This window comes from Sapajus apella, unplaced genomic scaffold (genome assembly GCF_009761245.1).
Source record: "Sapajus apella isolate SASKATOON/1434 unplaced genomic scaffold, GSC_monkey_1.0 scaffold167, whole genome shotgun sequence".
NCBI lineage: Eukaryota > Metazoa > Chordata > Mammalia > Primates > Cebidae > Sapajus > Sapajus apella.
The window spans coordinates 313,373-336,905 of NW_022437107.1; the positions used below are offsets into that span (position 1 = coordinate 313,373).

The window sequence follows — 23,533 nt, forward strand, 5'->3', positions numbered from 1 at the left end:
CCGAGCTCCTCCGATTCCCCAGCCCCCTCCCCCACGCCAGGCTCCGGGCAGTGGACCTGCCCGCGGTGCCCATGCCTGCCAGCCGCGTGCGCTCCCGCCACGCCCGGCTCTGCCCGGCCAAGCCCGGCCCGCCCAGTGCAGTGTAGAGGCGGAGGGTGCAGGGGGTCCCGGCGCCGTCCAGCCCGGGGCGGAGTTCTCAGCAACTCCGCGCACCTGGCTCCCCGCCGCCCTCCCCCGCGACCGTCCTCCGCCCCGCGCCCCGGCCCCACGACAGCCGCGCCGGGAGAGACCTCGGGCCCGCGCACGCCCCGCCCTGCCCGCGCCGCGACCGGAGGGCACGGCCCCGGGTGGGGGCGGGGGGGGAACCCCGAGGGACTGAGGGTCCCCGGCCGCTGCCTACCTCGGTCCGGGCCAGCGTCACTCCCGCGCCGCCCTCGCGCCGCAGTCGGGCCCCAAGCAGCGCGCGGCCAGCGCCGGCGGCGGCTCATGCTCGGCGCCAGGGCCCGCGGCACCCGCCCACCCGCGGCCGCCCCCGCGCTGCGCCAGCTGCGGGCAGAGCAGCTCCCTCCGCAGCCGGCGCCGGGGAACGCGAGCGAGCGGGCGAGCGCCGAGCGGGCACGGAGCGGGCGCGAGAGCGCGGGGAGCGGGCGGGCGCGGGGCGCAGTGGGAGGAGGGTGCGGGGCGAAGGTGCAGGGGGCAGGGGGAGGTAGGACGCGGGACGGGGCTCGGGCAGAGGGAGCCGGGACAGGGAGGGCGCCAGTAAAGGGCGGGCCAGGCTTTCATTTAAAAAGGATAAGGCAACAGACAACCTAGGAGGCGATGCGGCCACCGCATTTAAAGGGCCCTCTCGGGACTCCTGCAGAGCTGGCAAAATTATCAGTGGCAGGGGACTATGAAAGCCCTTCCGTGGGCAAGACCTTAACCATCGCATTCGCCGTATAAGGTTGGTGGTTGGTGGTGGGTTTGTTCCCATTGGACAGGTTAGTAAACTGATGCGCAGGGAGTGCGGTGACCCTGCAGGCTCTCAGAGCTGGTAAGTGGCAGAGCAAGGCTCCAAAGCCACCTTAAAAGATTCCAGAACCACTGAAGCAAGACGCAGGTCTTCTGGCATCCAGTGAAACCTCCTGTCGCTCTGAAGAGACACCTTCTGAACGGACACGTTCTGAACGGACACCCTCTGGCCTGACCCCGTGGTGGGGCTAGTGACTCTTGGAAGCAGTCAGACTCAGGCCAGTGTGAAACAAGTATGAGGCCATGAAGCCCCCCAAGTGGAGGGGTCTGTGTGGAAAAATGGAGAGGAGCCCCACAGCACCCCTTGAAGAGGCTGAGGACCTTGCTTACTCACTCAGTCCCTGTGTCTTGAACACCTACTGTAGGCCAGGTGTCAGACGGGGCACTGGGATTCGGCTGGGAATGTCTCTGGTTGGAGTTTGCATTCTTATGGGAAGTGGGCAGTGAATGAAAACACACATAAATAGTTCATGTGTCAGATGCTTCAGATCCCAGAGAGAGGCCCAGCGAAGAGAGGGAGAGAGTGAAGAGAGGGGGAGGGGAGTTTGTAGGGTGGGGAATTTTTTTTTCTTAAGGGGAGGCCTTGCTGTGTGGCCTAGGCTGGAGTGCAGTGGGTATTCACAGGGGCAATCACTATGCTTTACATCCTGAACTTCCTGACTCTAGTGAGCCTCCTGCCTCAGCCTCCTGAGTAGCTAGAACTGTAGCCTCTCATCACCATCCTTCCCTGCTGGATTGGGGATTTTTATTTAGGGTCGTCAGGGAAATCTAGGCTGAAAGGGTTGTATTTGAGCTAAGACCTAAGTGAGGCAAGCCATGCTGAATCTGAAGAATGAATATTTTCAGCAAAAAGAACAGCACATGCAAAGGCCCTGAGGTGGAGGATGCCTTAGAAGGAGGCCGGGTGGAGATGAGCAAGTGTGGTACGAGGAGCCTGCAGGAGCTGCCAGGTGGACCTGATCACGAAGAGCCTAGCCAGCCATCATCCCTCTGTGGCTTTGACTCAGAGGGAGGTGGAGGGTTTTGCAGAGAGTAGTATTATGATCTATTTTTTACAAAAAAAATATGTGGAAGATTTCAAACACTTACAGTAATAATGGCTAAAAAGGTATATACAATAACTCAATGGGCCAACTTCAACCATTATCAATACATGGCAAATTCTGTTTCATCTGTATGCCCACCTACCTTTCCCCCATACTGTTTTTTTGTTTATTCATTTTAAGAAAACTTTTATAGCTTTTTAATTTTTTTGTGAGAGGGTCTCACTCTGTCCCCAGGCTAGAGTGCAGTGGCACAATCATAGCTCGCTGTAGCCTTGAACTCCTGGGCTCAGGCAATCCTCCCGCCTCAGCCTCCCAAGGATAATTTTTTGTTAAGTATAACATACATAGACAAAAATCATAAGATTGTGCTCCATGAATTTTCAATAAGAATACACCCATTCAGTGAGAATATTAATCGCTCTCTGCACTTGGATTTTCACTGTAGAAAAGTTTTTAATGACAGATTCATTTTCTTTAATATGTATCGGACCATGTGGATGATTCACTTCTTCCTATGTAACTTTTTGTAAATTGTGTTTTTATGGATTTTGCCCATTTTTTCTAAGTTTTCAGATTTTCTGACATCCTCATATTCTTGTTCATAACATGGTTATATTATCCCTCAGATGTTTGTAGAATCTGTAGCTGTGTCCCACTTCCATTCTGACATCGGGGACCTTTGTGTTTTTCACTTTCTCTTTTTTTTATCAGTCTTGCTAGGGTTTTGTCAATTTTATAATTTTGTTTTTGAAGAAACAACTTTTGACTTTGTTCAGCTTTCTCTGTTCTTTATATTTCATGAATCTCTGCTCTTAGTTTCGTTGTGTGTAAAGCTCTCCTTTGGGGGAGTACTAACTGTCTTTCTAAACTTCCTTCCTTCTTTCTTTTTAGTTTCTGAAGTTGGAGGCTAGGTTCATTGGTTTTTAGCTTTCTTTCCTACTCTGTGGACTTAAAGCTTTATATCTGCCTGTTAAGCACTGCTTTACTCTCTCACGCAATTTTTTTTTTTTGCCACTATCATTTTGCTCAAGAGACTTTTAAATTTCCATTTGAATTCTCTTTTGGCCCATGACTTATTTGGGAGGACATTCCTTGGTTCCAAATATTAGGGGATTTTCTAGCTACCCTCCTGTTACAGGGTTCCAATTTAATCACATATCAGGCAGAGTATACTCTGTGTGATTTCAATTTTCTGAAACCTGTTCATACATTCTTTATGGCCCAGAATATTTTCTGTTTTGGTAAATGCCCCATGTGCCCTTGAAAAGAGTGAATATTCTGTACATTTCAGTTAGGTTGGTTACTCAAATCCAAATCTTCTATATTGTTAATGAATTGGATCTCATATTCTATCAGTTCCTGAGACAGGTGTCTGAAAATCTCCAGTATGGTCCCAAACTGGAAACAACCCAAAAGTCCTTCAGTGGCTGAATGGATAAACTAATTGTGGTATATCCATACAATAGACGACTACTCAGCAGTAAAAAGGAGCAAGCCATTATTCAATGCAACAACCTGAATAGCTCTCAGGTGCATTATGTTCGGTGAATGAAGTCAGACTCCAAAGGATCTGTCGGACTTTTATATGACATTCTAGAAAAGGCAAAACTGTGGAGATATAGCTCAGTGGCTATGAGGAACTAGTAGTAGGGGAAAGCAAGCGTCGACTAGAGCACTGGGAAACGTTTAGGGACCGTGAAGAATGTCCCTGTATCTTGATTTGTAGTGGCAGTCACATGACTATGCATTTGTCAAGACTTAAAGTAGCTGCACAGCAAAAGGAGTGAATTTTACTGCTTTTCTCTGCTCCGTGCTCGGTTGCTCGGGGGCCAGTACTGGCAGCAGTAGGTGGAAGGAGGAACCAGGATACCGCAAAAGCTGGGAAATGGACTCAGTGACCTTTGAGGATGTGGCTGTGAGGTTTACCCAGAATGAGTGGCCTCTGCTGGATCCTTCCCAAAAGAATCTCTACAGAGATGTGATGCCGGAAACCATCAGGAACCTGAAGTCTATAGGAATAAAATGGAAAGACCAGAACATTGAAGATCATTGCAAAGATTCCAGGAGAAATACAAGAAATCATATGACAGAGAGACTCTATGAATGTAAAGATGGTCAATGTGGAGAAACTTTCAGCCTGATTCCAGATGCTATAATGAACAAGAAGACTTTTCCTGGGATAAAACCATGTGAAAGCTGTGTGTGTGCAGAAGGCAACATGGACCCTTCATCTCTGAATTGCTGCATCAGAGCTGACACTGGACACAAACCATGTAAGTGCCAGGAACATGGAGAGAAGACACATAAACATAAGCAGTGTGTAAAAACCTTCAGCTGTCTCCACTCCTTTCAAACACATGAAAAGCCTCACACTGGAGAGAAAGCCTATGATTGTAAGGAATTGAAAAAAACCTTCATTTCTCTCAAAACTGTTCAGAGACACAGGGTAATGCACAGTGGAGATGGACCTTACACATGTATTTGTGGGAAAGCCTTTGTTACTCTCAGTCTAAATCTCACACATGAAAGATCTCATACTGGACAGAAGCCATATAAATGTAATGAATGTGGGAAGGCCTTTGATTGTCTCAGCCATTTTCATAGACATGAAAGAACACACACCGGGGAGAAGCTGTATGAATGTAAGCAGTGTGGGAAAGCCTTTAATCGTTCCAGTAATATCCGAGCACATGCAAAAATTCACACTGGAGAGAAACTGTATGAATGTAAGCAATGTGGGAAAGCCTTTCATAGTTGGAGTTCCGTTCAAAAACATGCAAAAATTCACACCGGAGAGAAACCGTATGAATGTAAGCAATGTGGGAAAGCCTTTACTCGTCCCAGTTCAATTCAACAACATGCAAGAATTCACAGTGGAGAGAAACCCTATGAATGTAAGCAACGTGGGAAAGCCTTTATTCAGTCCAGTGCCTTTCAAACGCATGTAAGAATTCACACTGGAGAGAAACCTTATCAGTGTAAGCAATGTGGGAAAGGCTTTAGTTTACCCAGCAACGTTCGAATACATGCAAGAATTCACACTGGAGAGAAACCCTATGAATGTAGGCAGTGTGGGAAAGCCTTTTCTTCTCTCAGTTCCTTTCGGTATCATGAAAGGACTCAACACTGGAGAGAAACCCTATGAATGTAAGCAATGTGGAAAAGCCTTTCTTCAATCCAGTTCCATTCAAAAGCATGCAAGAACTCGCACTGGAGAGCAATCCTATGAATATAAGTAATCTGGGAAAGCCTTTAGTTGTTTCAGTTCCATTTGAACACATGCAAGAATTCACATTGGAGGGAAACCATATTAATGTAAGCAATGTGGGGAAACCTTTAGTTGTTCCTGTTCCATTTGAACACATGCAAGAATTGATATTGGAGAGTAACTATATGTATGTAAGCCATGTGGGAAAGCCTTTAGTCTCAGTTCTATTCAAACACATGTAAGAATTCACAGTGGAGAGAAACCCTATGAATGTAAGCAATGCCAAAAAGCCTTTACTTGTTCCCGTTCTGTTTGAACACATGCAAGAATTCACAGTGGAGAGAAACCCTGTGAATGACAGCCATGTGGGAAAGCCTTCACATATTTTGGTTCACTTCACGTGCATAAAAAAATTCACACTGGAGAGAAGCCATATGAATGTAAAACCTCTGGGAAAGCCTTCAGTCATATCACTTCCTTTCACAGACATAAAATTGTCCACAATGCAGAGAAACCTTATGAATATGAATGTGCAAAAGCCTTCAGTTATCACAATACTTTTCACAGACATCAAATTACCCAAACTACAGAGAAACTTTGAGTGTAAGGAATGTGGGAAAGCCTTCTGTTATCACAGTTCCCTTCAAAGATATGAAAGGCCTGACATTGGAGAAAAGTTTTATAAAAAGTGTAGGCCAGCACTGTATCTCACTTCTGTAATCCCAACATTTTGGGAAGCCAAGGTAGGTGGATCCCGACATCAGGAGAGTTTAAGACCAGCCTGGACAAGATGGTGAAACACTGTCTCTACTAAAAATATAAAAATTAGCTGGCCATGGAGGCAAGTGCCTGTAATCCCAGCTACTCAAGAGGCTGAGGCAGAAAATTGCTTCAACCCAGGTGGCAGAGGTTGCACTGAGCTGAAATCACGCCACGGCACTCCAGCCTGGTGACAGAGTGAGACTCCATCTCAAAAACAAAAAGAAAAAACATAAAGCCTTTTACTTTTCCATTATGTTATGAAACCATGAAGGTACTCACACTTGAAATAGACAATGATGTTAGGAACATGGGAAACCTTTCCTTTCTCTCTGAATTCTTTGAAGGCACACGGTGTGACACAGTGGTGATAGACCTCATAACTGTCAGGAACATGGAATATGGTTTGTCCTTGTTTATTTCAGATACATGAAAGAATTTACTCTGGAGAGAAACTGAATGTAAATAATGTGGTTAAAAAAAAGAGTGAATTTTACTGTATGTAAATTGAAAAATATAATTTTTTATACGGAATCTGACTCTGTTGCCCAGGCTGGAGTGCAGTGGCACGATCTTGCCTCACTGCAACCTCTGCCTCCTGGGTTCAAGCGATTCTCATTCCTCAGCCTCCCTAGTAGCTGAGATTATAGGCTTGAGCCACCGCACCCAGCTAATTTTTTGTATTTTTAGTAAAGATGGGGTTTCACCATGTTGCCCAGGCTGGGGACCTTTGCCTCAAGTGACCTCAAGTGATCCGCCCACCTTGGCCCCTCAAAGTGCTAGGATTACAGGTGTGAGCCACCATGCCCAGCCAAAATATAATTTTTAATCTTCAATGTAATTAGGGGATTTTGCGAATACTTTGTGATCGCTTTTTGTTCAGATGTTGTCCTTGAGTGTTTGGTTTGCACCTTCCTTTTGCCACCTCTGTTTTTACGGGGCAGGCACTCTTCTGCAGGAGGGTGTTCTGGCCATAGGATCCAGGGAAAGTGGGGCTGGGAAGCGCATCTCCAGGGATGTCTACACAGCAGAATGCAACAGTAATTCAAGTGTTGCTTTCTTTGGGGCTTTGAGGTAGACGAACTTCTGCAGGCTGTGGAAGCTAAACCTTGTGCATCAGTGACACTTCAGACACCCACTGTTTACTGTGCCACAGACATTGTCCTGCCCAAAATGTGCTCCCCCTTCAAGATCTCTCCAAGATAGACCCATCACCACCATGGCACCAGTTGGCAACATGGATCATTGACTGTACCAGGTCCTCTAGATCATTGAGCCCCAACAAACCAGTTCTTCTGGGGATTTCAGCTTTCCCGTTCCTGATTCCACGTGCCAGCTCATTCAGCTTTGTTTACATAGAATGGATTTTCAGTTATTCCATACCAGTACCCTACATTTCCCTGTTCCTTTTACCTTCATGTCTCCCACCTAGCAGAATTCCTGTGACAGAGGAATCCAACTCTGCCTTCTCCAGGTCTCCTGTTAGGTCTTCAGCACTGTAGAGCGCAATCCCTAACCTTTTTGGCACCAGGGACTGGTTTCATGGAAGACAATTTTTCCAAGGACAAAGCAGGGTGGTGGGGGGGATGTTTTTGGGATGAAACTTTTCCATCTCAGATCATCAGGTATTAGATTCTTTTTATTTATTTATTTATTTTTAATTTATTTTTAGTTTTTTATTTATTTCACCATAATGGCCAGGCTGGTGTTGAACTCCTGACCTCAGGTGATCCACCCACCTCGGCCTCCCAAAGTGCTAGGATTACAGGCGTGAGCCACTGCGCCCGGCCGGCATTAGATTCTTATAAGGAGCGCACAACCTTGATCACACACATGAGAAGTTCACAATAAGGCTCGCACTCCTATGAGAATCTAATGCTCCCACTGATCCGCCAGAGGGCGGAGCTCAGGCAGGAGTGCCCCCTTGCCTGCTGCTCACCTCCCGCTGTGCAACCCCATTCCTAACAGGCCACACATCGGCACCAGTCAGTGGCCTGGGGGTTAGGGACCCCTGCTGTAGAGGATATCATAGGGCCCTGCTATTATGCCAAATTCATGATCAATTCTTCAGTGGAACTGAGGACTCAACACTACTCAGTCATTCTGCTATGTTCCTGTCTCTTCTTTTTTTTTCTGATTGTGAAATATGTCCTACATACTGAAGAACTGTGAAATGCAGATGTGCAGGCTCAAGAATAAACCCACCACTGGGGTGAAGCAGTGTGGCACAAGCCCTCCCCACCGCCTCCTCCCAGAGGTAACCGCTATCCTGATGTTTATTTCCCTGACCCTTTAAACTTCCACCCCTAGATGGGTATGCCAAGTTTTGAACTTTTGGGAATGGAATCATACTCTTCTACTGTTGCTTGTTTGTGTCGTCAATATTATGTTTCTGAAATCCACCCATGTTGATGGGTGTAGCTCTCCTTCATTCATGTCAACTATTGTTTGGTACTCAATGAAAATACAGTGGTGTCCCCGCCCCACATCCAGGGTTTCACTTTCCAAGTTTTAGTCACTGGCAGTCAACTGGGGCCTGAAGCTAGGGGAGTACAATACAGTTAAGATATTTTGAGAGACCACATTCACATAATTTCTATTATGTTATATTTTTATAATTGTTCTATTTATTATTGGTGATTGTTGTTAATCTCTTACTGTGTCTAATTTATAAATTAAACTTTATCATAGATATGTATGTATAGGAAAAAATAGTATATACAGGATACTACAGAAATATATTTCATGCATCTGCTGGAGGTCTTGGAGGGGAAAGCTAAGGGGAGACTACTGTATTTGGTAGTATCCCACCACCACAAAAGTTATGTATGAGGTAATGCATACGTTAACCAGCTTGATTTCACCATTTCACAATGTATACATATATTAATACAACACATTGTACACTATAAATACATACGATGTTTGTCTATTTAAGCGACTAATTAACTTTTAAAGGCACGCTATAGCAGATGAATTCAATCTACTGCTAATAGACATTTGGGGCATTGACATGTTTTTACTATTATGAACAATGCTGTTATGAGCATTCATCTATTCACTGAACAATGTTTCTTGAGTACCTACTGTGTACTGGTTACTATTTTAGGCATTGGGATACAACGGTGATCGAGAAAATGAAAATTCCTTCCCACAGGGGTATTCTAGAGGTGGTTGACTACAATAAGCGGGAAGAAATCGGGAAATTGTGTTGTATGTTAGAGGGCAGTAGGCACTCACTGGGAACGAAAAGCAGAGAAGGCGAAAAGTACCGGGGTAGGGGCTACAAAGCCCTGAGTCGACATCTGGGCAGAGACTTATTCTAGGCCACCTGTATTTCTGACCAACTGGCTACAAATTTAGAATTCACTGGAGTAGAATTCACTGAAACACCCTCAGAACTCAGTGTTCTGCTCATGATGACACCTTCACCATAGCGGAAAGGGCCAAGTTAGGACCAGCCACAAGAAGAGTCTCAAAAAAAAAAAAAAAAAAAAAAAAGCAGTCTTGAAGGATGAGGTCTGGGAGGGTCCCAGACGCAAAGCTTCCATGGCCTCTCCCAGGGAGTCAGGGGCATCACCATCCTGACACATCCATGGGTAACAGCTTGCATGAGGCATTGCTCATGAGAGAGGCTCACCCGAGCTTGTGTGTCTGAAGTTGGGTTTCTGTGTCCAGGGCTTCATTGCACAGGCATGACTGAGCCACCAGCATCACGTGCTTCACCTCTAGCTCCTCTCCCAGGAAGTTGGCATGATAGTAGATGGCTCCAAGCCCCGCCCTCTAACCTTTCTGACCTGACCAGCCCTACTCTGAGCCATCTTGGGATAAATTCAGATGTGGTCCGAGGTGCCCACCAGGAATAACAAAGACATTCCTGTCACTGGGGAAATTCCAAGGATTTAGAGGCTCCTTTCCAGAAACCAGGACAAAAGCTGGCCCAATTCCTCATTCCACAGCACCCTGTGTGGCTGGAGAAGAGTGAATGTGGCCAAGAATAGCGCCATTGCACTCCAGCCTGGGTAACAAGAGCGAAACTCTGTCTCAAAAAAAAAAAAAAAAAAAGAAGGCAAATCAGAGGGTTGTGAGGACGAGACCCAGGGAGTGCTCGGTACCTGTCTCCTGGTGCCCAGGTGCAAGGCCTCCTCAGATGTAGGCTGGAATTTGCATCCCCTGGGTCTTAGGCAATACACATGTTCAACTCTTGGGAAATGTCCCATTGTTTTCTGTAGAATAAAGGCCTCCAAAATGTCCGTGTCTGAATCCCTGGAATCTGTGAGTATGTTTCCTTACATGATAGCAGGGACATTACAGATGTGATTAGCAGAGGATCTTGAGATTATTCAGGTGGATCATCTCATCTCAAGGGTGCTTATAAGAGAGATACAGTGGGGTTTGAGTCATGAAAGGAGATGTGATGACAGAGGCAGAGGTCAGAAAGAGTGAGGCCAGGAGCAGTGGCTCACGCCTATAATCCCAACACTTCAGGAAGCCAAGGTGGGAAAATCACTTGTGACCTGGAGTTCAAGACCTGCCTGGGAAACATAGAGAGACCCTGCCTCTACAAAAAAAAATATAAAAATTAGCTGGGCATGGTGGTGTGTACCTGTGGTCCCAGTTACTCCAGGGGCTGAGTTGGGAGGATCACTGGAGCTAGGGAGATTGAGGCTGCAGTAAGCAATAATTGCACCACGGCACTCCAGCCTGGGTGACAGAATAAGACCCTGTTTTTTTTTTAAAAAAAAAAAAAAAAAAGAGGAAGAAAAAGAGAGAAAAAGTTTGAAGATGCTCCACTGCTGGCTTTGAGGATGGAGGAAGGGACCAAAGCCAAGGAAGGCCTGCAGCCTGTGGAAGGCAGAAGAAGCACAGAGATAGCTTCCCCCTCCAGGCTCCAGAAGCAACCAGCCCTGCTGACATCATGGTTTTGTTGTCCCAGTGAAACTGATTTTGGACTTCTGACCTCCAGAACCACAAGATTGTGGATTTTTCTTGTTTAAGCCACAAGATCGTGGTAATTTGTTACAGCAGCAGTACAATTACATAATCCTTGCCAACCCCTCTAACTGATGACTTCCCTACTTTGGCTAGTCTGTTGGTTGTATTGTGTTGTCTCATTGTGGATTTAATTTTTACTTTCCTGATGATGAATGATGTTAAGCATCTTTGCTGATATCTATTAGTCATTTGGGTTTACCCTTTAGCAAAGTGCCTGCTCAAGTTTCTTGCTCTATTTTGTTTTTTCTCCTCCACGAATTTTAGTATGTATACAGAGTTGTGTAGCCATCACAACAGTCAATTTTAGAACAATTCTATCACCCTACGAGGAAACCCCAAACCATCTAGCTTTTCTTCCCACCCCCTCCCAGTCCTTTGCAACTATTGATCTACTTTGCCTTTATGGACTTGTCTATTCTAGACAGCTCATGTAAATAAGAACCATATAACATGTGGCCTTTTGTGTCTGGCTTCTTTCACCTTGCATAATAATTATTTTCACTTCTTTTTAACTGACAAATTTAAATTGTATACATGTATTGTGTACAAGATGTTGTTTTGCAGTATATGCTCATTGTGGAATGGCTAAATCAAGCTAATTGACATAGGCACTACCCCACATACATGTCATTTATGTGTAGTGAGTACACTTGAAATCTACTGTCTTTGCACTTTTCTTTTTTGTTTGTTTGTTTAATATTTATTTGTGTATTTATTTTTAGAGACAACTTCTTATTATGTTGCTCCAGGCTGGTCTATAACTACTTTTTTGTTCTTACTTTTTTTTTTCTTCTTCTTCTTCTTCTTTTTTTGCCAAGGAGCAAGAAACAGTGGTCTCTAACTATTGAGCTGAGCTCCTCCCTCAGCCTCCCCAGTAGTCTCTTAGCAACTTTCAAGAATATAATACATAGTTATCAACTATAGTCATCATGCTGTACAATATATCTCCTGAACTTATTCGTCCTGTCTAACTGAAATTTTGGATCCTTTGACCAACATCTCCCCAACCCCACCCACACCCAACCCCTGGTGACCACCATTCTACTGCCCTCTTCTATGAGATCAACGTTTTTAGATTCCACATATGAGTGAGATCATGCAGCTTCATCCATCTGTCACTGGCTTAGTTAGCTTACTACAAATCTTCCAGTTTCATCCATGTTGTCCAGATGACAAGATTTCCTTCTTTTCTAAGGCTGAACAGTATTCTGTTGTGTATAGATGCCACATTTGCTTTATCTATTCATCTACTGATGGACACTTAGGTCGTTTCCATATCTTGGCTATTGTGAATAGTGCTGAAAATAACATGGGTGCAGACACCTCCTCAGCACACTGATTTCATTCCCTTTTGATATATAGCAGGTAGTGAGATTGCTGGATCTTTGCTCAGTTTTCTATTGTTTATTCTTCTCATTGATTTGAAAGATTTCTATACTAGTTGCTAGTGCAATGAGAGTTAAATGTGTTAAAATATCTTCTCCCCCTTTGTGGCTTATGTTTTATTCTCTTAGTGCTGTCTTTCGATGTAGAGAATGTCTTTACTTGTATAATAAAGTTCCTCGTTTGACTCTCTTCCTTCATGGTTTTCAGTCTCCTCTTCTCTGAATTCCCCAAACATTCTCAACAATTTCAAATCCTCTGGACTTCCCCAGCCTTCTCTCTATTCCCCTCCCTGTCAAAGAATGACTCTCCCTCTTTTACATCCTAGGGAAATTTGAAACCACGGTTAGGAACTGTCTCAACTCTTACCCCCTGGTTTATACTCACTCATTCCCTCCCATCATAAAGGAGCACATAATCTCTTTTTTCCCATAGGTCATGCTCTCACCCTCTGCCCTGGATACCATTCCAACCATCCCATCCTCTTTAATGTCATGCCATTAAATATGGCTTTCTAGGAGAGGGAAAAATATTTTTCCTCTACCCTTTTAGGTTCTCAGCTGGGGCCCCTATTACAAAAGACAGATCGACAAGAGAAAAACAAACAGAGGCTTACTAACATGTACATCTCACATATACATTGTAGACATATACACACACACACATTTGTGCATTGTATAGATAGATACACATATTGTGTGTGTGTGTGTATATATATATATATATATGTATGTACACTTATATAAATTGGAGAAACTAAGAATGAGTAAACTCACAAAGTTGGCTAGAACTTGGACTTCTTTTTTCTTTTTCCCTGACAACTTTCATTTAAAGAACTTGGGCTTAAATACCATCTTCAGCTAAAACAAAGGAAGAAGGGTGTCAAGGAAGCCAGTTGTAGGAATGTGACAAGGAAAAGCACAGTAACAAGTGTAAGATTTGGTATGCAGATTTAATTCAGTGCCTCCTCCATTGATAAGAGTCTCTTATGATTTAGAGTCATCCTTTTCTTCCTGGTATAGACAGAGACACCTTTACAAATGGAGACATTTTAAAAATAAAGTTCCCTTATAAAGGGATAATTATTTATTTATTTATTTTTATTTTATTTTACTTTATTTTATTTTTTGAGACACGGTCTTGCTCTGTTGCCCAGGCTGGAGTTCAGTAGCATGATCTCAGCTCACTGCAACCTCTGCCTCCCCAGTTCACGCAATTCTCCTATCTCAGTCTCTCGAGTAGCTGGGATTACAGGAGTAATCCACGGCACCTGGCCAGGATTGTGACGTTTTCCGTAAAGGCCAATACGTATATACAGCGATTTGACTGGTTACAGCTTGCTGCATGCCAAGGAAGACTGCTTGAATGTTCTGTGAGGAGGGGTGATGATCTGTGGGGGTCTCATCTCTGGCACAGCAAAGCCTTTCCTAATCGCTTACAAGGAGAAGCAGAAGTTGCAGCTGCAGGCTATGCGACTCAAACTGTGTAGCCACATTCCTCAAGGCCCAAAATAATTTAAAGTTCCAACAGCTTTAAGTTGGAATTATTTTATTTCACGCACCCCAAACTATGCTTCTTTGGCATGAGGATTTATTTGAGCTGATTACCTTGAGAAACAGCAAGCTCAAGTGAAGCTCTAAAAGCAGAATATAAATTACCCTTTTAATGCTGGACACGGTGGGTCATGTCTGTAATCCCAGCACTTTGGGAGGTCGAGGCAAATAGATCACATGAGGTCAGGAGTTTGAGACCAGCCTGGCCAACATGGTGAAACCCGGCCTCTACTAAAAATACAAAAATTACCCGGCTCTCATGACGGGCACCTATAGTCTCAGCTACTTGGGAGACTGAGGCAAAAGAATCACTTGAACCCAGGAGGCAGAAGCTGCAGTGAGCTGAGATCATACCACTGCACTACAGCTTGGGTGACAAAGCAAGACCCTGTCTCAAAAAACAAAAAGAAAGAAAGAAAATAAGAACATTAGAGAATGAATAAATAAAGGTAAAATAAAAGCTTTCAGTGTCTTTAACTGCTCTAACAGATAAAAGTTTCTTCAAAAATAATAATAGAATCTATTAGATCATGTATTCTTGCACGTGTGTGTGCATGTGTGTGGTGATCATGCCACTGCACTCCAGCCTGGGCTTATGTAAAAGTGAAATGAATGACAGCAGTAATACAAGGGATGGGGGCAAGAATTAGAACTATTTCATTATTATAAGGTACATGAACTCCCCATGAAATGATGTAGTGTTTTTGTTTTGTTTTGTTTTGTTTGAGACAGGATCTCACTCAGGCTGGAGGGCAGTGGCACAATCATGGCTCACTTCAGTCACCATGCCCAGCTGGCTAATTTTTTATTTTTTGTAGAGACAGGATCTCACTATGTTGCCTAGACTGGTCTCAAACGTCTGGGCTGAAAAACCCCTCCTGCCTTGGCCTCCCAAAGTGCTGGGATTACAAGCATGAGCCACTGCACCTGGCTAATACAGTATTATTTGAAAGTAGTCTTGTATTAGCTGTAAACATATAGTGCAAACTCTAAAGGCAACCACTAAAAAAAATGTTTAAAAAAAGAAGTATAATTGATATACTAAGTATACTTATCAATATAGCTGATATACTAAGAAAAGAGAGAAAATGCAATCAAGAAGTTTCTCGGCCGGGCGCGGTGGCTCAAGCCTGTAATCCCAGCACTTTGGGAGGCCGAGGCGGGTGGATCACGAGGTCAAGAGATCGAGACCATCCTGGTCAACATGGTGAAACCCCGTCTCTACTAAAAATACAAAACATTAGCTGGGCATGGTGGTGCGTGCCTGTAATCCCAGCTACTCAGGAGGTTGAGGCAGGAGAATTGCCTGAACCCAGGAGGCGGAGGTTGCGGTGAGCCGAGATCGCGCCATTGCACTCCAGCCTGGGTAACAAGAGCAAAACTCTCAAGCCTTATCCTGAAGAGAAAAAAAAAAAAAAAACAAAGAAGTTTCTCAATTAAAACCACAAAAGGCAGAAAAAGTGTAGAAGGCAAAAGTAGAAAAAAAGGACAAGGACAGCATATAGAAAACAGTGGCAAATATGGTAGATATTAATCCAAGTATATCAATAATTACTTGAAATGTCAATTGTCTAAATACTAATGAGAAGGCAGATTGTCAGAGTAAATCAAAAAACAGTACCCAACTATGTGTTGTCTATAAGAAATTCCCTTCAAAAATAAAAACACCAATAGATTAAAAGAGATGGAGAAAGATATATACCATGCTGGCAGTCATCAAAAGAAAAAGGGAGTCATTAGTCACTATATTAATTTCTTTTTTTTCAAACAAAGTCTCGCTCTGTCCCCCAGGGCTGGAGTGCCGTGGTGTGATCTCAGCTCACTGCAACCTCCACCTCCCAGGTTCAAGCAATTCTCCTGTCTCAGCCTTCTAAGTAGCTGGGATTACAGGTGCCTGCCACCACACTTGGCTAATTTTTGTGTTGTTAGTAGAGATGAGGTTTCACCATGTTGGCAAGGCTGGTCTCGAACTTCTAACCTCAAGTGATCCACCTGCCTCAGCCTCCCAAAGTGCTGGGATTACAGACATGAGCCACTGCACCCAGCCACTATATTAATTTCAAACAGAGCTGACTTCAGAGCAAGGAAAGTTATCAGGGATGAATAGGGGCATTACAAAATGATAAAGGGGCCAATACCCCGAGAAGGCATAACAAGGCTTGATATGTATGTATCTAACAGCAGAGCTTCAAAATACATGAGACAGAAATTAAGAGAACTACAAAGAGAAAGAAGTAAGCCCACTCTCACAGTTGAAGGCTTTAACTTCTCCATCAAAAATGGACAGATCCAGGAGACAGAAAATTAGTAAGGACACAGTGGAACTCAACAGCATCATCAGTGAACTGGATATAATGTATATGTATAGACTCCTTCAGCTAACTGGCAGATTATGCATTCCTCTCAAGCTCACATGGAACATTCCCCAAGGAAGGCCACATTCAACAAATGTAAAAGAATAGAAATTATGCAATATCTGCTCTCAGACCACAGTGAAATTAAATGAAAAATCAATAGCAGAAAGATAGCTGGAAAAATCCCCAAACACTTGGTGATTAAACAACATACTTCTAAATAACACATGGGTTGAAGAAGAAACTTCAAGAGATGTTTGTTTGTTTGTTTGTTTGTTTGTTTTGAGATAGAGTCCTGCTTTGTCACCCAGGCTAGCCTGCAGTGGCGCAATCTCAGCTCACTGCAACCTCCTCCTCCTGGGCTCAAGCAATTCTTTTGCCTCAGCCACCTGAGTAGCTGGGATTACAGGCTAATTTTTTTAAATTAATATTTTTAGTAGGGATGGTGGTTTGCCATGTTAGCCAGGCTGGTCTTGAACTCTTGGCCTCAAGTGATCTGCCTGCCTTGACCTCCCAAAGTGCTGGGATTACAGGTGTAAGCCACCACACCCGGCCTCAAGGGAAATTATAAAACATATCTAACAAAATGAAAATTAAATGTAACATCAAAACTTGTGAGATACAGTGAGAGCAGTGCTTAGAAGGACATTTATAGCATTGAGTGCATATATTAGAAAATAAGAATGATCTAAATTCAGTAATTTCTAGTTTCCTAAGCTTTCACTTTGGGAAACTAGAAAAAGAAGAACAAATTAAATCCAAAGTAAATGGAAGGAAAGAACTAATAAAAGTTAGAGTGGAAATCAATGAAATTGAAAATAGGAAATCAATGAAGAAAATTAACAAAACCAAAAGCTGTTTATTTGAAAAGATCAATAACATCAATAAGCCTGTAGCCAGACTAACTTAAAAAAAAAGAGAGAGAGACGAGAAAAATTACTAATAGTCAAAAATGAAAGAGGGGACCTCACTGCATATCCAATGGACATTACAAGGATAATAAATAACGACTCTATACCCACAAATTTGATTACCTAGATAAAATGAACCAATTTCTTGAAAGATGCAATCTACCAAAACTCACACAAGAAGAAATAAACAATCTGAATAGGCCTATATTTACTATAGAAATTGAATCTATAATCAATGACCTTCCAAATCAGAAAGTACCAGGTTTAGACGGGTTTCCTGGTGACTTCTACCAAACATTTAAGCAAAAAATTACATAGTCTGTTTCAGAAGAGAGAAGCAGAAAGAACATTTCCTAGCTCATTCTATGAGGCCAGAGTTACCCTAATGCCAAAATTAGACAAAGATATTACAAAAAAAGATTCAACTATTTAAGAAAATATCATCTATACATACCCTTAGCTAGGCTCATGGAAACTACAATAAGTGCAAAATTCTGAAAGGAAGAAACACGTGGGGGACCACTGCCTTCTCTCTGCAGTGGGGTCTCCTGCTCTGACCCAGTGGGTCGCCTTTACCAGTCAAAACCAGAGTCCACCTGACATTCGATCAAGGCAGGTGCCAGGGTCAGTCTGCAAATTAATTATTAATAAAGCTGAATTTTTCTCCATTTTAAATAAATTGATATAAATCAATCATCCTGCTTACCCAACATTGGAAATGACTGCGATATTCAGGAACAAATAGTTTACCAAATACTCGCCCTGTGCTGAGTCTGTAACAGAAATTAATTTATTTAATTATCACAACTCTATGAAGTGGATTCTAAGATACCCCTCATTTGTTAATGAAACTGATGATCGGGCATGGTGGCTCATGCTTGTAATCCTAGCACTTTGGAAGGCTGAGGCAGGTAAATTACTTGAGGTCAGGAGTTCAAGACCAGCCTGGCCAACATGGTGAAATCCCGTCTCTACTTAAAATACAAGCCAGGCATGGTAGCAGGCACCTGTAATCCCAGCTACTCAAGAGGCTGAGGCAGGAGAATGGCTTAAACCCAGGAGGCGGAGGTTGCAGTAAGCTGAGATTGCACCATTGCACTCCAGCCTAGGTGACAGAGCAAGACTCCATCTCAAAAGAAAAAATTAAAAAATTAAAAAATTATATATATATATATATATATGAATGAAACTGATTATGAAATTGAGATTTGGACATCATCAAGCAACTTCGGTCACTCAGCTGTTGAGGTTAGATGAAAACCTAGAAATTTCTGGCCCTGATCAGAGCCATTGCTCTTAATCATATTTGTCGTGGCAGCCATAGCTGGGGCAGTGTCCCTGTTCTTTGCCTAGTGCAGTCATTCTTCTTATTGGACACAAATCAAGTGAGACCTTATGCACCTTTTCAGTGACCCAAGGCTTCAGTCCCTTCTCAGAGGGAGGGTAGAATCCAGAGATGACCCAGCTGTCTTGCCTCTACTTCTTGGATCTCTGCAATAAGGGATGGTCATGGGGCTCTGCCAGTGGTTGGGTCAGGATTTCTTTCTGTTTTGTGTTGTCCTATCCTTTTCTGGAAGAATATCTTGAATATCCAAGTTTCTGATTTGTCAGCGTCACACCTCTCCAATTTCTGGCATCGATGCACGCTTTTCCTATTTCTGTGTTCTGTTCTGGGCCATTTCAATGGAAATTTGGAAAGAATTTAGAGTTGCATGCAAATGTAGCCATTTCATCTGAAAGTCTCTTGCATCAAGTGCAAAAGCTAAATGTTCTTCTTGCCTCTAGAATGTGATTATGGACAAGTTTTCTGAACTGATGAGACATTATTTGTCTCATCTGGGCTAGAGGCTTGTACCTGAAACTACTGTGTAGAGTGTAATTCTGTCAAATTAATGGAGCCAGGAGGAGCTGGGAGGTAAAGGAGGGTGAGATCTTCAAAATGCCCCCAGGCTACACTTTTCAGTTCAGCCCACCAGGACCTATTCAAAGGCTGCTGTTTACAAGGCTCTTTCTAGGGTTAAGGTTTTCAGTGTGAGCTCTGTGAGCCCCTGAAGTGTGGGAAGAGGCTGAGTATGAGACTCCAGAGCCCCCCATTTCCACTTCACTCAAGCGGCTGCATAAGATCTATTCTAGGAACATGGGCCAGATCCCGATTGAACATTTACACATGATCTAAGCAGGACTGAGCCAGGGGCACTATTCCAGAGTGGTAAGGGTGCAGGGGCTCCTGGGTTTCAGTCGTCACCCTAAGTCAGGAAGTCCTGAGCCCGAAGCCAGGAAGTCCTGGCAGAGCTGGAAGGATCCTGTCACAAGGTGGTAGGGAATCCTGTCCCCTCTGTACCTGAGAGTGAGGTACAATTTGTCTCCTTAAGGAGGTCCAATTTCATTTCACAGAAGAACTGGAATTGTTTTCATTACATGGAAAGTGAAAGAGAGAAACATCAAAGCAACACTTGCAAGACTGATGTCCCTTCACCCTGGAGGGCTCCTGCCTCTGAAGTGCAGTGTGCGCCCCAACAGCTGCTCTGCAAGAAACGAGTCCACATAGGGCTCTCAGCACCTGCTTCCAAGGCTGAGTACAGCCAGACGGTGTCAGACATCTGCTGTCATGAAGCCTCAAGATCCTGCAACTCTGCAGCCTAATCCAGCTTTCTAAGAAGATTGGAATCCCACTCTGCTGAGGGTCCTTGGCCGCCAGCCACAAGAAGGTGCGCTGTTGGTCAGCACCGAGGACAGCGCCTAGGGGCGGTGCTTCGGGGCATTCCTGGATGACGAACACCAGGAAAGAAGGACCTCCTTCCTGAGAACAGGAAGGATCAGGCTGAGAGTAGGCGTGTGTCCAGATGCCCTGCAAATGCCACAGGGCAGCTGACGAGCCCCTTCTGCACCCTAGGGACTAGGAGGGCAAACGGTTGGCGTGAGTGGAAGCCAAGGGAGGGTTGGGAGGCAAGATGACCTCCCTGGAGAGAGAGATGCGATGTGTTTCCCAGAATGGCAAGCCCTACCTGACCAACACAGACCAGCTCTGTGGCTCTGCCTCCCAGCCCAGGACATACCTTCTCTCCCTGGCTTGACTGCTCACACTCTTGACCCTGATGTGCTGTGCTTTCCAAGGGCCCTTGGTGTGGAATGGAAACGCATTTACTCATCCACCTTTATGTGGAGAAATCATGAGAGCAGCAGGGCCCATTGCAAGAGAAAGAAAGCCCCGCTGGGAGGAGGCTACCCCAGTCCTGCCGCATGTGCCAGCATGGCTGCTGTGCTGGGGCAGAGCTCCATTCAAAGCAAAGCTCTCTATTGCCAGTGTCATCGAGTGGTGGGACACTGTTCCCTCTTTGCCCCTCAAGAAGCTGCCCTCTACTGACAACTTCCTGTCCCCCACCCACTAATCCTTTCCCTGCATCCTCTCTTATCCTTACAGCAACCTGTGGGGTGGGCACTACTGTTGTTCCCATTTTGCAGGCAGGAAACAGACAGAGAGGCCAAGCGACAGTCAGTGAGTGTGGAGCCGGGACTCTAACCCAGCTCTGTCTCCCACCAACATCCCTGTGTTGTGCTGCATGGCACCAAGGCTTCTGAGGTAAAGTTCACACTGCAGCTGAGCTCCAGGGCCTTCCTTTCTAGGTAGCCAGAGCCATTTGGATTTGGAGGTCAGATCCAAATGGCCATGCTCATTGCTGGGCTTACAAGGTTCCTGTGCCCTGAAGCTGAGAGTCTTTGGAGGAAGGCCCATGTTAATGCACACATAGTCATGCAAGGCCAGCCCCTCCCAGCCTCCAGTGTCTCACCTGGTCCATGAGGTGCTTGACAAAGTCATGCCTCTCCCACAGCTCTGTCCAGGGTACTGAGCAAGGGTCCCACAGAAAAGTGTCTGTCCAAGGTCCATACTTGAGAAACACGACCTCCTTCCTGGCTACATATTGGAGACCTAGGAACTCAGCCTGGTTTTTTTGGACACTGAATCATCAGCAGGTCTCCAGCCAGGAGCTGTGAAGATTGAGCATGGGGGCCTCCCTGGCCACATGCAGCTGGTATTCCAAACTAAAAGGCGAGGGGGCCCAGGGGCACATGAACCAGAGGCAGAGAGAGATGGGCATGCTGTGAGCTAACTCAGTCCCAGCACTGCCACTTCTGTGTGAACTGGACCAAGTCCCTTGTGCGCCTGAACAGTAGTTTCCACATCAGTAACATGGAGTAAACTGAGGGTACCTGTTTGGTTAAAGGAGGAGGGAACACCAGGAAAGTGCCTGGCAATGCCAACAGAGCGCGCACACACACACACACACACACACACACACACACAAACTAAAAATATGCTTAATTAGTGCAGCAGAGCAAGCCCTCACAGACCAGCTTTTGAATGGTAAAAATATTGGTCTAAGAGTGGTGAGCCCCCAGAGGCTGACAGCATTCCTCAGGAGATACAGTCCATGGGGTGCATTGGGCCTCCTTAAGACAGTGGATGGTGGGTCCTTGAAGAGTAACACGGGGCCCCATGGACCCCGCCATCTGCTTCCCTCATCTCCTGGGCCCAAGCTGGTACTGGTCAGGAGAATCCTATCTCCCCTATTTCCCTTCTCCTTTCTCCTCTAGAAAGAAGACAGAGGGAAGAGGGCACACTGGCCTTCTGCTAATGGAGGGGGAGGCTTGAGCCTTATTTTCTTTCCGGAGGTTGATGTGTTTGTCAGAATCCAACTTCTGCCCCTGCTCACAGATTAAACCACTCATTTCTAATTGGGATGAAAAGCTCCTGCGTGGGTGTCACTGTGAAAGGCATTGTTTTTCAACTAAACGGATCATACACTGATCAGGAAGTGTTCTCCACACTTTTGATGCTTCCCAGAAGCAGCCAGTGGACACTGGGTTGCTGGGGAGGCTTAAAGCAAAGGTCCCTAGAGAAGCCACAGGAGGGCTTCCAGGGCTGGGTCAGGCCACGCTGCTGTATCCCATGTGCATTCAGTGTGCAGCACAGGGCAGGCTCTCAGCACACACTCGCTGAACAAATGAGGGGGGTGAATGAATAAATGAATGAATGAAGGGAGGAAGCAGAAGCAGACGTGAGAAATGCAGGGAAGACTCATGTTAGTTTAGCTGGGCAAGATGGCTCTCAGGTCCTGGAATACCCTCCTCGCTGGGAGGACAGGCAGCCATTTCGCAGAGAAGGAGACAGCCTGAGGGGTTGGGAGGCTGGCTGCAGCCCATGGCAGGGACAGGGCAGAGCCCAGCCTTCTGCCTGGGCTTGGGTGGGTCATAGTCAGGCCCCCAGCCATTCTGCCAAGAGGACTGGGGGGGCTTCCTATGGTGACCCCAGAAGTGGAACCACAGCTGGTCCTGGGGTGGCCCCTGAACCCATGCCTGGGCTAAGGGTTGGGAGAGTAAGCTTCTGTCTCATCCCGGGGCAGAGGGAGACTTTGCTCAAGGAACTCCCTGCAGCTGGGTCACTGCTTCCAATTTTCATGCCTTGTGTGACCCCATCCTCGCCAGCCCTTCTTGGGGGCAATGGGGCAGCTGAACCTCTCCCCATGCTCTGGGGCTGACTCAGTGGAGGGGATGGCACCAAGGGGCCATGGATGCTGAAGCAACCTCCCAGCTCTGCCCACAGCACAGCTGACACCACGTAATGAAGCCAAGAGTGCTAACTGAGGCCCACTCAAGATGAGGAGAGGAGACAGGAGACAGAAAAGGATTCTTTGAGAGGGAGTGGGACCAGGACAGGAAAGAGGAAACAGAAGCAGATGTGGAGAAAGAATAATCCCACCCCGCCGAGGACCATGGGGTGCTGTGGGCTGCTCCGAAGGGAGAGTGTCTGTGCACATGTCTGCAAGGGCACATGTCAGTGTATGGTGTGTGTTCCCAGAGTGCTAACAGGGCACACTCAGGCGTATGGGGACACCCCGCGAAACAGCAGAGCTTGTTAGAGTCTCTGGACCCCAGAGTGGGGAGGATTTTGGCTTTCTCTGCTCCTGTGAATCTCCACAGACCCCACAGGCCCATGGCGCAGGCACTGCCCAACCAGCCCATGGGGAGGTGATGAGACCCTGTGACACCTGAATGCCCCTCAGTGCACAGGTACCTCCTAAGCATGCCCTGTGTTCATTCCCATGTTGGCCTTTCAGAGAGCAATACTGCACCCATTTTACAGAGGACAGGGGAAAACCAGTGAGGTTAGTTTTCTAGCCCCTTATTGCCACAAAAGGGTGGCTGAGCCGGGAGGATCTCTTGAGCCCAGGGGTTTGAAACCAGCCTGGGCAATATAGGGAGACTCCATCTCTACAGAAAAATTAAAAAGTATCCTGGCAGGGTGGTGCATGTC

The 23,533-nt window shown here is 45.5% G+C and overlaps 1 protein-coding gene across 1 annotated transcript in view; it reads right to left on the reverse strand.

The window, feature by feature from the left end:
* RASGEF1A (RasGEF domain family member 1A) overlaps window positions 1–624 on the reverse strand; it is a 71,571-nt gene extending 70,947 nt beyond the window's left edge. The window contains exon 1 of the mRNA XM_032267238.1: window positions 401–624. The gene's annotated coding sequence lies outside the window, so the exon portion shown is untranslated. The remainder of the gene's footprint in view (window positions 1–400) is intronic.
* Between the last annotated feature and the right edge of the window lie 22,909 nt (window positions 625–23,533).